Source organism: Silurus meridionalis, chromosome 11, assembly GCF_014805685.1.
Source record: "Silurus meridionalis isolate SWU-2019-XX chromosome 11, ASM1480568v1, whole genome shotgun sequence".
Classification (NCBI taxonomy): domain Eukaryota; kingdom Metazoa; phylum Chordata; class Actinopteri; order Siluriformes; family Siluridae; genus Silurus; species Silurus meridionalis.
The window spans coordinates 6090369-6102838 of NC_060894.1; the positions used below are offsets into that span (position 1 = coordinate 6090369).

General features: G+C 39.4%; 1 long non-coding RNA gene across 1 annotated transcript in view; it reads left to right on the forward strand.

Moving 5' to 3' along the window:
• LOC124393830 overlaps nucleotides 1-12470 on the forward strand; it is a 44463-nt gene that overhangs the window by 20013 nt on the left and 11980 nt on the right. Inside the window, exon 2 of the long non-coding RNA XR_006927389.1 lies at nucleotides 11476-11574. This is a non-coding gene — a long non-coding RNA (uncharacterized LOC124393830). The remainder of the gene's footprint in view (nucleotides 1-11475; nucleotides 11575-12470) is intronic.

Genomic DNA, 12470 nt, shown 5'->3' on the forward strand with positions numbered 1-12470 from the left:
CTACCCCTTTTTCTCACATTTTGTCCCTCTCACACTCTTTCTTTCTCCTCACCCCTCTCTCTCTCTACCCCTTTTTCTCACATTTTGTCCCTCTCACTTTTTTTTCTCTTTCTCCTTTCCTCCCTCTCTCTAACTTCCTCCCTCTCACTCTCACATTCTCTCTCTCTCTCTCTCTCTCTCTCTCTCTCTCTCCCGCACTCTCTCTCTTTTCCCTCAAGAGTTAAGGCTTCCATTGATGTGTTAATATCTTCTCCACAAGATCTTCATCAATTTCACATTATGGGAGTTGCAATTAAGCATCTCTGCGTACTCCTTGGCGGACGGCTGCAAATCGATATTATATATATTTATATATTTATGCTGTATGGAGTATTTTTTTCCCCCTTGCATTTCATGTACAGTTGTTATGAAACCGAAGGTCACCAAAAGGCAGAGCTGAATTTTTCACATGCACAAAGTAATAAAAGAAATTTTAAAAAAGAAATTAAAAAAAGCACAAGGAAAGAAAGAATCGGAACAGACGTCTGACGGCGAGACGGAGCTGGAACATGTACTCAGGTTGTTGTTAATTGGGCCGTGTTTGGACTGAGGCGGGTTAGTCGGGGGTTGGAAATGTTTACTAGTCGTGTGACAGTCTGGGAACTCGGTACCACCTCCGTGTTTAATGAGCAATTACGGTGCCAAATGCCCACAAGGGCGCTAATCTGTCAACAACCTAGCAACCTTTCTAATGCGAGCAGTGTAAACTTTATAATTGCTTTCAGCTCAGAATAATGAATCAATTAGCGTGCCGATTTTTCATACGCAAAAAAAAAAAAAAAGAAAGACGCAAATGAATGCGGTGCCATGTTCTCATCTAATTGACTCCTTCCTTTAATGCGCGACTATTTATTTTTTTGCTGCGAATGAGAAATGATACTTCTGCTTTAGCGACGGAAACATGATGAGCGCTCGGGCCTGCAGCCTTTTTTTTTTCGCATTGGTGATAAAAATATTGCTTTTTAATTCATCCAGTGCAAAAGGAACGTCTGCGAAAATCTCAAGCGGCTAACAGGAAGCAGCAGTGCAAAAAAAAAAAAAAAAAAAAAGCCTCAGAGTCACTCTGCCTGTAAGGTGAGTGCTATAAATGTATTTAAGGTTTTCTGTCTTTTTTTTGGTTTCTGGAGTCCCCATATGGAGGACGATCCTCATAGAATCCTGCACTCGACCTGTCTCCGGCTTGGTGCACTGGGTGGGAGGGGTGGCGGGTGAAGTGGTGCCTGGGGGCTGAGACGAGGGACGGGGGGGACGTTCTCCGAGGACACGGACATGGAAATGCAATTAAAATGCTTTCCTCCTGAATGAAGATCAGACGCTGTTGAGGGAGACGGAGGTGTAGAGCAGATCCATCCACTTCCCTCACAGACATTTACACATCCAGGAAAGTAGAAGGAGCCTGAAGGCCGTGTTTCACTCGCTTCCCATTCTCTTCATCCACTTCTCCTTCACCTTCTGCTGATCCCTTCATAGAATGCATTAAGATCATTTGAAAAATTCACATGCTTCTGTCTTTTGAGAGAAAATGCTTTACTTTTGTGCTTCCTTTCTTTCTTTCTTTGAAAGGAAGTGCTTTCTTCCATTTTTTATTTTCCTATACTCCACACTTTCTTTCTTATTTTTCGAGAGACGCTTTCTTTCTTTCTTTAAAGTAAAAAAATGTATTTTTTTCCTTTATTGTAGAGGGAGTGCTTCCCAAATTCCTTCCTTTTCTTTCTTTCTATTTTTCTTTCTTTCTTTTTTTTTGCAGAAGCACTGAAATACAGATGTTTTTTTCACAGAGAGATGACAGCTGGAAAAAAAAGAAAGAGAAAAAAAAATAAATGCAGTGTATATTAGCCTGTAGGGAGTTTAGCAGGAAATAGCAGGGAAGTGTGTGTGTGTGTGTGTGTGTGTGTGTGTGTGTGTGTGTGTGTGTGTGTGTGTGTGTGTCTCTTCACTGACACCTTCACCGATCCTTACCACTTTGTCAACACATTCACCTCCTTCCTTAAACAACACCCTGCATTTACACACACACACACACACACACACACACACACACACACACACACACACACACACAGGGAGCAGATGGTGTGTCAGCTCTTCACTGTGCATTTCATCTGTATGCAGCTTTTGCAGGAAGTAGGGAAGAAATAAAAACAGGTGACTCTTGGGGTCAATCCCTCCATTCTGTCCGTAAATCCAACACAAATGCTCCATCTGCAAGCTCTCCATCACTCCATTCCACAGTCTCTCTCTTTCTCTTTCTCTCTCTGCTCTCTTGTCCCTGCATCACCCCTCTGTAGTCTGATTTTCCTCCTTTCATTTACACAGCTTTCCTCAGACGCAGATGATCTCAAGGCTGCAGGTCCCTGATGTGAGCTCTTTGTAACGCTGCACTGAACCTTCTGTCATTCACTCACAGTCTTCTGCTTCTCCTTCTTATTCTGTGTCTCAGTTGTGGGTCAGGGTGAAGGTCAGAATGAGGGTCAGGGTGAAGGTCAGACACTTAAGGAGGAAACTGCACAAAAGAAGGAACCGAAAAGCTTCACCAGCAGGAAAAAAAACCCAGAAAAAAACAGAACAGTGAGGACTGAGTTCCTCTGCAGGTCAATAACACTATCTCATATTCTCTCCATTTTAATTCTCCTTCCATTGATTACTTTGTCACTTCTTTCTTACTTTCTTATATTGAATTAAACAGTACCCATTTTCTTCCTTCCTCCTTTGCTTCCATACTTCCTTTCTTTTTTTAGCTAGTATTTTTCCTTCTTTCCATCTTTTCATATAGTGAGTATTTTTTGTATTATTCCTTCCTTCTTTTCTTCCTTTGTCTCTCCCTTACATTCTTCCATCAAATATTCTTGTATCTCTCCTTTCTTTCTTCCATCCTTCCTTCCTTGATTCTTATTTTGAGTTTGAGTGCCTTGCATTTCTTTCTTTCTTTCTTTCTTTCTTTCTTTCTTTCTTTCTTTCTTTCTTTCTTTCTTTCTTTCTTTCTTTCTTTCTTTTATTACTAAACATCTTTGCTAGCGACTCTCAGTAACATTGCAGAGTCATATGGCTTTGTCCTTATTAATAATTGTTGAATGAGTAAAACATGAACAGCATGAACCAGTAAATAGAGTGAACCCCTCCAACACACCATCACACTTCATCTGCCAAATAAAGTGATTCTTCTCACAAAATAACACCACTGCGTGCATCGATTCGCTGTAACTATAAATAAAACGTTCCTATGATGACCTTGATTAGCTGACTATAAACGCGTTCATTTTTTTTTATCTGTTCATAGTTACATTTCATTTTAGCAACAACCTAAATGAGATGCAGTTTTTCTGTCGCTTAAAGTAAATAAAACTAAACAAATGCTGCTTTTCATGTCACTGAAAAAAACCCTGTCCTATTCTATTAATGCTAACACTGGATTGTGAGTTGAGCTAAAACATAGATCTGGAATTTACATTTACATTTCTAGCATTTGGAGGAATCAGAAGGTTATACAAATTTACAAAGAGGGACGTCCAAATGCTCAGAATCAGCCATCAAAGACGCCATAGCAGTTTAAAAACGTTTCTTCTTAGCCGTGCTTAATTTCTAGCACACGGTCCACTTGCTTTGCTAATCTGAACGTTAGCTCGCAGCGTGGCCTCGCCGCCTATTATGACTTCTCATCATTACAGTTGTACACTGTGGACAGCTTTCGCTCGCAGACTGCAGTTATTAGGATTTCTAGCATTAAAAAACCTCATCGGCTTAGTCCCGAACATGTGCCGCGGGGAGCCGTAACCGAGGGACGCGCTAAGATTTCTCACCAAACTGCCTACGACCCCTTCTGTCTCCTGGAAAATTACACCAACCTGTAAGCGCCGTGTTCTCATTACATCTCATTATTGCTATTCTCACAGGACGCTCCTCAGGCGCCATAACACTGTTTCTTTATAGTTCGGGATGCTTGAGTTTAGAGGAAAAAAAAACACCTGCGAGTCTTTACATCTGTTCGCTGCTTGTGCTACATGGTTAAAAATAATAATCCTGTACATTTCTTCTACATCGTAGTATTGAATTCTCGCTTCTGATTGGTTCAAGAGGTGTTGAGTGATTGTTCCAATTTTCTCTGTAATCAGAAAAAAATCCACATTGCGGTCAGGGTGATGAAGCAGATTTGTTGTAACTATCAGCCTGCACTTGATTATTTTTTATTACAACACAACATACACTAAACGGACAAAAGTTAGTATAGCAACAATACGTAACTATTAACGGATAAACAGTGCATTTATGAAATGAAACAAAGCGTGCTGGCGAAAATCGCTGTATCAACAGAAGAATAAAACGCTTCAGGACAGATTTGATTCGTTTGATTCGTTTTCTACCTCCGCAGTTCTACCACAGACTGTTGTTATAAATTTTTATCTATTTATAGTTACATTTAATTTTAATCTAAATGAGAACATTTTCAGCACAGTATACACTATATTGACAAACGTTACTATAGTAAATATAAACAGATGCTCGTCGTGCTTGAAACGGAACAAAGCTTGCTGTGTTTGTGTTATTTAATTTCTATTACAGTACATTATACACTGTATGGACAAAAGTTTGTGGACAATCTACCATACAATTCGTATGTACTTTTTGAACATCCTATTCCACATTTATTACCCATTCACTGTTAGAATAACCTCCACTTTTCTGGGAAGATGATTCACTCAATTTTGGAGTGTGGCAGTGTTCGAATTGTGTCAAAACTCTTGGGGGGTCACCCTATAGCCCACCCCCACCCATGCCCCAACCCTTTTAGAAGCATTAAATAATAAAAATTAATTAATTAATTAATTTATTTATTTATTTATTTTTGTGCATGTGCGTGTATGTGTACCAAAGGACACTGGAGTGTACCAAAGGACACGAAGTTCTCTAGGGCCTAACCCTTACCCTAACCCTAGCCCCTCCTCACTTTGAACACTGGAGTGTGTTTGTGAAGATTTGTGCTCAGTTTGTCACTAAGGTTTTCATAAAGTCAGGTACTGATGTAGGGTGAGGAGGCCTGGGGTGCTTTCAGGGTTCCAATTCAATAACATATATATCGGAGCTCTACAGCAGGTCGCTCAATATCTTCCACTCCAGCCCATGTAAAGCATATCTTAATGGAGCTGGCTTTGTGCACTGGGGTATTGTCATGCTGGACCAGGTTTGGGTCTCCTAGTTTAAGTAAAGGGAAAATGATTTGCTCTCACATCCAAAGACATTCTATAAAACTTTGTGCCTCCAACTTTGTGATAAAAGTTTGGGGCAGAACCAGGAATGGTCGGAAAATTCAGGTATCCCAATACTTTTATTCTATCTAGTGTATAAATGTATAAATTGTTTGCCAAGTTACACTGAAAGTTGCAATAAGAAGGTTAGTGTTTTTGTAATGACTCCTCCTATTTGGCTGCATCTTATCCATTCTTTAGTCTTTATCCTCGTCACCTGTCAGATCCATCCGAGCACCACTGAAGCCCGACCTGGCGAATCCGACACCTCCTTGCCACGCTGCTTCTCTGTTGAGCCCGCAATTTTTTATACAGTGGATCCTTCATTTCTCTGCCTTGTTTTAATCCATCTCCCTTCATCCTCCTCCTCCTCCTCCTCCACTTCACCCTCATCTCCTATCTAAAGTGCTCCGACGCTCCAAGTAACTCACTTCTGAAATGGCTGCTGCCTTCTTTGGTGTAATTGCTCAAAATGCTAATTGGACTGTGAAAGCAATCCGGCGTAATGCATTTGGGATTTCCCACAGTCTCGAGTCGAAAATAACAAGCAAAGAAAGGAAGGGGGAAAAAAAATAGCTGGGTGAAAAAAAAATGTTTTTCAATTCCAATTGCCACTAGACATCTGAATGGCCTTGGCCTGAATGTATTTTCATAATTAATACAAAAGAAGTCGAGAGGAAGGTGCCTTTCCTTGATTGAAAGGTTCTTATGCACTTCCTCGGGTAAATATATGAGGAGTAAACTCAGCATGCGAGGAGGATGACATTTGGTGGGAAAGTAAAGCATGCAATATTCATTTACATTCAAAGTGCGGACCTGGCTGCTTTCCCATAAAAAGCCTCTGGCTGAATGTGAATGGCCGAGCGCCCTTTGGAAAGCTCAGGGTTTTCGACCAACTTTCGAGTGTTCTTCTTCGTCCAATGTTGGTGAGAGTGTACGATTTTCAGGTCATCCCCATGTCTCCCCAAAACACCCTGAAAGCACGACGAATCGTTCTCACCAGAAACCAACCAATAAAACGCTTCTCTGAACATCGGCCAAGCAGAGCTTAAAAACCGTTTACACACAACCACGAGATAGCTGCTTTGTTGGATTTCATCCAAAATGTACATCTCTGAGTGCTAAGCTTGGCCCTTGGACTGGACCTTTACCTCTTTAAACATTTTACATAAATTGATTTTGCATATTCTTATGTGTTTCCAAATAGCATCACAATAAATCAGATTTTATTTTTTGTTTGTTTTTTACAATCTGTGCTTGTTCCAAAAAAATAATAGAATATCAAGGCTGAATCGAAACTCATGGCGGAGCACTCGAGGGTTGAGAGTCTCATGGTGGTTTTCTGGCAGTCGTGGAATTTTTAACTGAATACCTTAACCTCTGATCTTCGACACCGCTCTGCTAATTAGCTGCCAAGTTCGGAAGTCACACCCACACGAATACGCCAAGGAAGATAGGCATTCCACATGGAAAGTGCCAGTTTGGAACTTCTGTGTGTTTGGAGTTCACTGAGAAGTGAACATTTGGTAGACTCCAGTTTGTGTATTTTTGTGCACTTCTCTGGCCACAAGTTTCAGACTCAAATCAACCATATAGAACTCAAGGCAACCCTATAGAATATATGGAAGTTATGGAAGGTGTTTATACCTCTGTGCTGTTGGATTTTGATTGGTCAGAAGGCAGTGAGCAGGTCTGACATTAGTGCACCTGCAAATGGTATGTTTTTATGAATATCAATACGCTTGTCGGAATACATTAGGGTTGCTGTAGCAACAGGGCGTTGACAGGAATTTTGTTCAGCAGACGCTCCATGTTAACAGATTACAAAATGTGAGTATTAATAAGGAGTCTCCAGGGTGAAGACGGATCATGGTGTAAGTTTATAGACATCTTCAGGGATGAGGAGTTTAAGCTGCTTTTGTGTTTTAACAAGCTGCATTTTTTTGTCTTATTAACCTAAAAAAAGAATAGTGACCTGTTGTGTTCATTATTATTTTCCTCCAACAACACACACTATATACATATATATAGCATTTTATGTGATTTTATGAGAGGTGAAAAGAGTAATTTTTCTTAAGTAGAAGTAAAAGTACTGGTTTAAAAATCTACTCAAGTAAAAGTAAAAAGTGGTTCAAAAATGTAATTAGTTACTTAAAAAAAAATAAAGTTGTCCTTTTTTGTTCAAAAAGGACAAGACAATATAAATATTAAATTTGTTGTTTCTAAATTGAAGGAACCCCTTTACAAATCAAATAAATTGAAAAATGTATAAAATTCAATAAAAAAATCACTACAGTCTATGACTTTCATACAGTGAGAACACACACAACTGTGGCGTTTTCTGCAGTGACGAATCAAAACGCTTTAATTGCATTTTCATTTACATTTACGTTTGCGGTATTTTGCAGACGCTCGTGTCCAGAGTGACTTACAAAAGTGCTTTGAGTCTGTAGCAATAAATAAATCTACACTGGTACGCAAGATTACAAACTTAATATAAATCAGACTATAACTTGATTTTTACAAAGTAAACTCGGAAAGTGCTAATTTAAGTGTTTCAGGAAGAGGAAGGTCTTTAACCGTCGCTTAAAGATAACCAGGGACTCCGCTGTACGGACATCTAGGGGAAGTTCATTCCACCACCTCGGTGCCAGAACAGTATACTTACCTCTCATTCTGAGAGAAGGTGGTACCAGTCGAGCAGTGCTGGAGGATCTCAAACAGCGTGGTGCAGTGCGAGATGTGATGAGATCTCTGAGGTAAGATGGTGCTGGTCCATTATTGGCCTTGTAGATGAGCATCAGTGTTTTGAATCTGATACGTGCAGCTACTGGAAGCCAGTCGTGGGAGCACAGCAGTGGGGTGGTGTGGGAGAACTTGGGCAGACTGAACACAAGCCGTGCAGCTGCGTTTTGGATCATTTGCAGTGGACGATTAGCGTTCAGGGAGAGACCTGCCAGCAGAGAGCTGCAGTAGTCCAGTCTAGAAATGACAAGAGCCTGAACAAGCACCTGGGCAGCCTGTGTGGGCAGAAATGGTCGAATCCTTCAGATATTATAGAGAAGAAATCGACATGAACGTGCCACACTAGCTACATGTGAGGAGAAGGACAGTTGATTGTCGATAGTTACCCCAAGGTTTTGAGCAGTGGCTGAAGGGGAGAGCAGGGAGTCATGAAGAGTTAATTGGACACTGCATTCTCAGCAAAAGTGTGTGATGGATTATACTGTAATGCTCAAAACTAACGCAACACCAGCAGATCTAATCAAAACTATAACACCTTTCATTTATTGTATGACTCTTATATTGTGACACTGGTAATAAAACTAGCTTCATTGTGCATTGACAATTTTGACCCAAGTCCCATTTATTTGCAACCCTGGTGCTAACCAACATTAGCTGTGTCACACAGTGATTCAACACAAGAGTACAACAATTCTGAAATCTAAAGATATAAGTATATCTTTAAAATATATAACTTACCTCAAAATTCTTGCACAGGTTTAATGTCAAGTCTTTAAAAGCTACTAGTTCAGTCGCCTTAGACGCACACAGCTTACACGGCATAATAATTTTGTTGCCTTTCTTAAATTATTTCTTACAAAGTGGTTGCCAGGGGTTTGTTTCATAAGAATTCAACTGCATTTCGCTTTTAGCTGGATTTGCATCACTGGCATCTGTCTTGTCCATCTCCATCTTTCTTCTTGTGAGTTTAGTGCGTTTGTTCTCTCGCCCATCTATCAATCACTGCACTACCCTTGCATCATTTCTATTTATGTTTTTCTTTTCTGAGTATTGGATATGATTTCAAATGTAGTTAAGTCAAATACCGCAAACAAATCATACTTAAATAAAAGTCAAATAAATTAATGATTTTAAAAACTACTTGAAAAAGTAGAGGTACACACACAAAAACGACTCAGTTACAGTACCGCGAGTACATTTTATTTACTTTCCACCTCTTTGAGTTAACGGTTCTTGTTTGATGATGGTCTATGAGAGATGCCAGTGCTTGATTATCAGTCAGTCAAACTGATCTTTTCTGTGATCTTGCTTGCGGTTATTGAAGTGAAAGTCCCAGACTCGAAGTCTGGCTTTAGACACTAAGTGGACAGTGGCCCGCTAAACTACTTCTTTGTTCCTATCGTCTATCTGAGATTGAGCCCATGCTGATAGAGGTCTTTGGCAGACGTTCTTCTTGGCTCACGAAACAATGTCTGAGTCCGCAGTTGCCACTGAGCTGCCTGCACCCCCGCTCTGATTAAAGCGTGTTCGGGAGAATGAGATCAGGCCAGGCGAGACTTGCTCCCTCAGCGGGGTGCGTGAACTGTAATGAGAGCTAGCAAGGGCAGCCTGCTAGGTCACAGTCCTGCCTGGAGTCGCCAGCTTTTTGGTCAGAAGGGACGCACAGATTCTTGTACAGTTAGCCAAGTCTTTTCTTTCAAGTCGACCCCAGTGGGTTCAGCGCTGGTTTAAATGTCCCTCATCAACTGCCCCCATGGCTTTTACCTTTTATTGTTTTAATCTTCAAATGTAAACGGCGATAAGGGCTAGGGTGTAATTTGGTTTGAGGGAGTAGAAATCGGAAATGGATTTAACCAGAATTACAAACAATGCTTGTGCAAATGAGTGTCTAACTTTTATATATATATATATATATATTAATTACACACGAAAAAACATAAAAGAAAGCAATTCAAGGTAACTCTATGAACTGAAATTAAAGTAACTGAGTTTTATGAAAGACAGAAAATGTATTGTGGGTTCTACGGTTCTGATGATTTAGTGCATGATGTGCTTATGAGGAGGTTGTTTACCATATAATTTTATAAGGTCATTTTCAGTCCTTGTTGCCTTTTATGAACTTTCGTGACCGTTATTATATTTTATAATGTTATGATATATTTATTATTATAAGACTAATCAAAAAAGAATAAAAAATTTTTTATTTCTATTGGGGTTCTGGATTTGTCTGCATCATACAAGCTCAAAATGAAGGTACATCTTCACACTTTAATCATATCCAAAAATATGTTTGGTCTTTACCAGCTTATTGTAAAATGACCATTGAATAAGGAGCGATGTTATGATTACATACGTTTTTTCCCCCAAAATTAATCAAATTCATTCTTTTCATTGTCTGTAAATCTGACTCACTGAAGATTACTAACTTTATATTATTAACTTTATAGAGTTTGAAGGCATAGCCGAATGTACATTTATTAACCGTAATCAACATATACACCCAAACCTTGCAAAAAATGTAATTAAATATATATAAATATTTTTTCTTTTTTTATAGGTTAACAATAGTTTTGCTTTTGTCGATTTGCCTTAGATCACTGTACAAAAAAATGGTTTAAGTTCATTTCTATGTAATTTATAAATAAAAGAATAAAATGTCAATATTTTTGTGAATTCCAAATGGCATTAGGCTGAAAAACAAAAATACACGATTTGAATCCGAGAAATAATTTCAAAATCGGTCGTCAGATGTACATTTTGCTCAGTATTTCGCAGTGAAATGGAGAAAATCGATTTTCATAAATATCACATTTCTTGTGTAAACTATCTCACAAGCATTTGAAGAGTTTGTTCGTATCTAGCACAATAACCAATACAACCAATTCGAATACACTCGAATGAATTAAGTCGAACCTGAATCTGTTTATGGCTCCCACTTTTCCACTTTCCACTTTATCTTTCTGTATCCAAAATGGCGGCCGTTCTAACATGACAGCCGAGTTAACATTGTTACTCGGATTCAAATTTTGATAGGGTTACAATCTATTGGCCCACTCTTTGTATCCATTTTATCTGGTTTTCTTTTTCTGTCCAGCTGCTCTTTCTATCTCTGTCTCATAGCATTCCATATATGACAGCATGCCTCTGGATTTATTGTTTTAAACCTTTTTCTGCTGTCTGAACCGTGCTGTCGTTTTGGATGTATGCTTTTGTTGTGGTGTATATTCACTATGGTCTGAATAAATTTAGCAAGAAACTTTGCCATCTGACTCTGTCTGAGTGTGTTGCTTGGCAATCCTCATGCCAATGCTTTGAGCAAGAAGTGTTAAGGTGCCTCTTTTCACTGCATGCACATTTGGGAAACCATGAACTTTTCTTTGAAACCATGAAACATGTCTTTTTCTTCTCACATTGCTAATCTAACATGCTCATTTTATTTTTATACCATCAGGAGAATTCATCTGTTTCTGTCCACACAGACCTTTCAGGAACTTCTTCAATCCCTCGTCATCCCAAGACTTGGACTGCTGTGATTTGCCCCTGGCTAGAGGTGTGAAGAGAACCTGAAAATCATACTTGAGTAAACATATCTATACAGTATCTTACTTACTTACTCCAATATAAGTTAAAAATCACCAATTTCAAAAGAGTTGAGTATGGAATGTAGGCTCAACGATGCACTGTTCCTCAACACCCAAACACACTGAGTTTTTTTCCTAAAATACAAATCAAATTGTACACCTCAACACTGCATTAACCAACACAACAGCCTCTTTACAGCACACAGCCACCTCACAGCACCTGCCTTACCCCACACTACTCTGCTTTTCCTCCGATCCTCTACAACTGGACCATGCCCCATTCTGTCCTCAGCCATGCACAACTGGTCCCACCGTCGTTCAGCATACAAGGAAGAAATTTTTCAATACTGTTCTCTGTTCTGGCAGGAAGGTGGTGTCCAAACAGCTAAATCTCGAGCAATCTTCGAAAAAATGTTATCCACTTCTTTGTCAAAAACTCTATTGAGAGAGAAAATAGTTAGGGATTTAAACTGATGGTATTCCTGAGTATTCTGTGTCCTAACCAGTATTTATCATCGGAATTGATTTCTTGATGGAGATTTAAGTAGCGCTGGGTAAGGGCATCTAGCAAATCTCATAGATATATGTGTTCCACGTTGGATTTTTCCCTACTGTATCTCTACTTTTACTCAACTACATGGTTTGTGTACTTCGTCCATCAACGAACGTCATAAAAAATTTGTCGGTTGTTAGAGTTGATGATTCGACAGAAAACGTTCCTCTGAACGAGTGAGTTTTTCATTTGCATGCCCATGTTTACCTTCAGGGCTAATGCATGTTCTACAATCGCATATTTGATCCGTAAATGTTTCATAAATCCGATTCATTCGCACAAAGTGTCATTTCTAACGGGCTGCTTCATGAC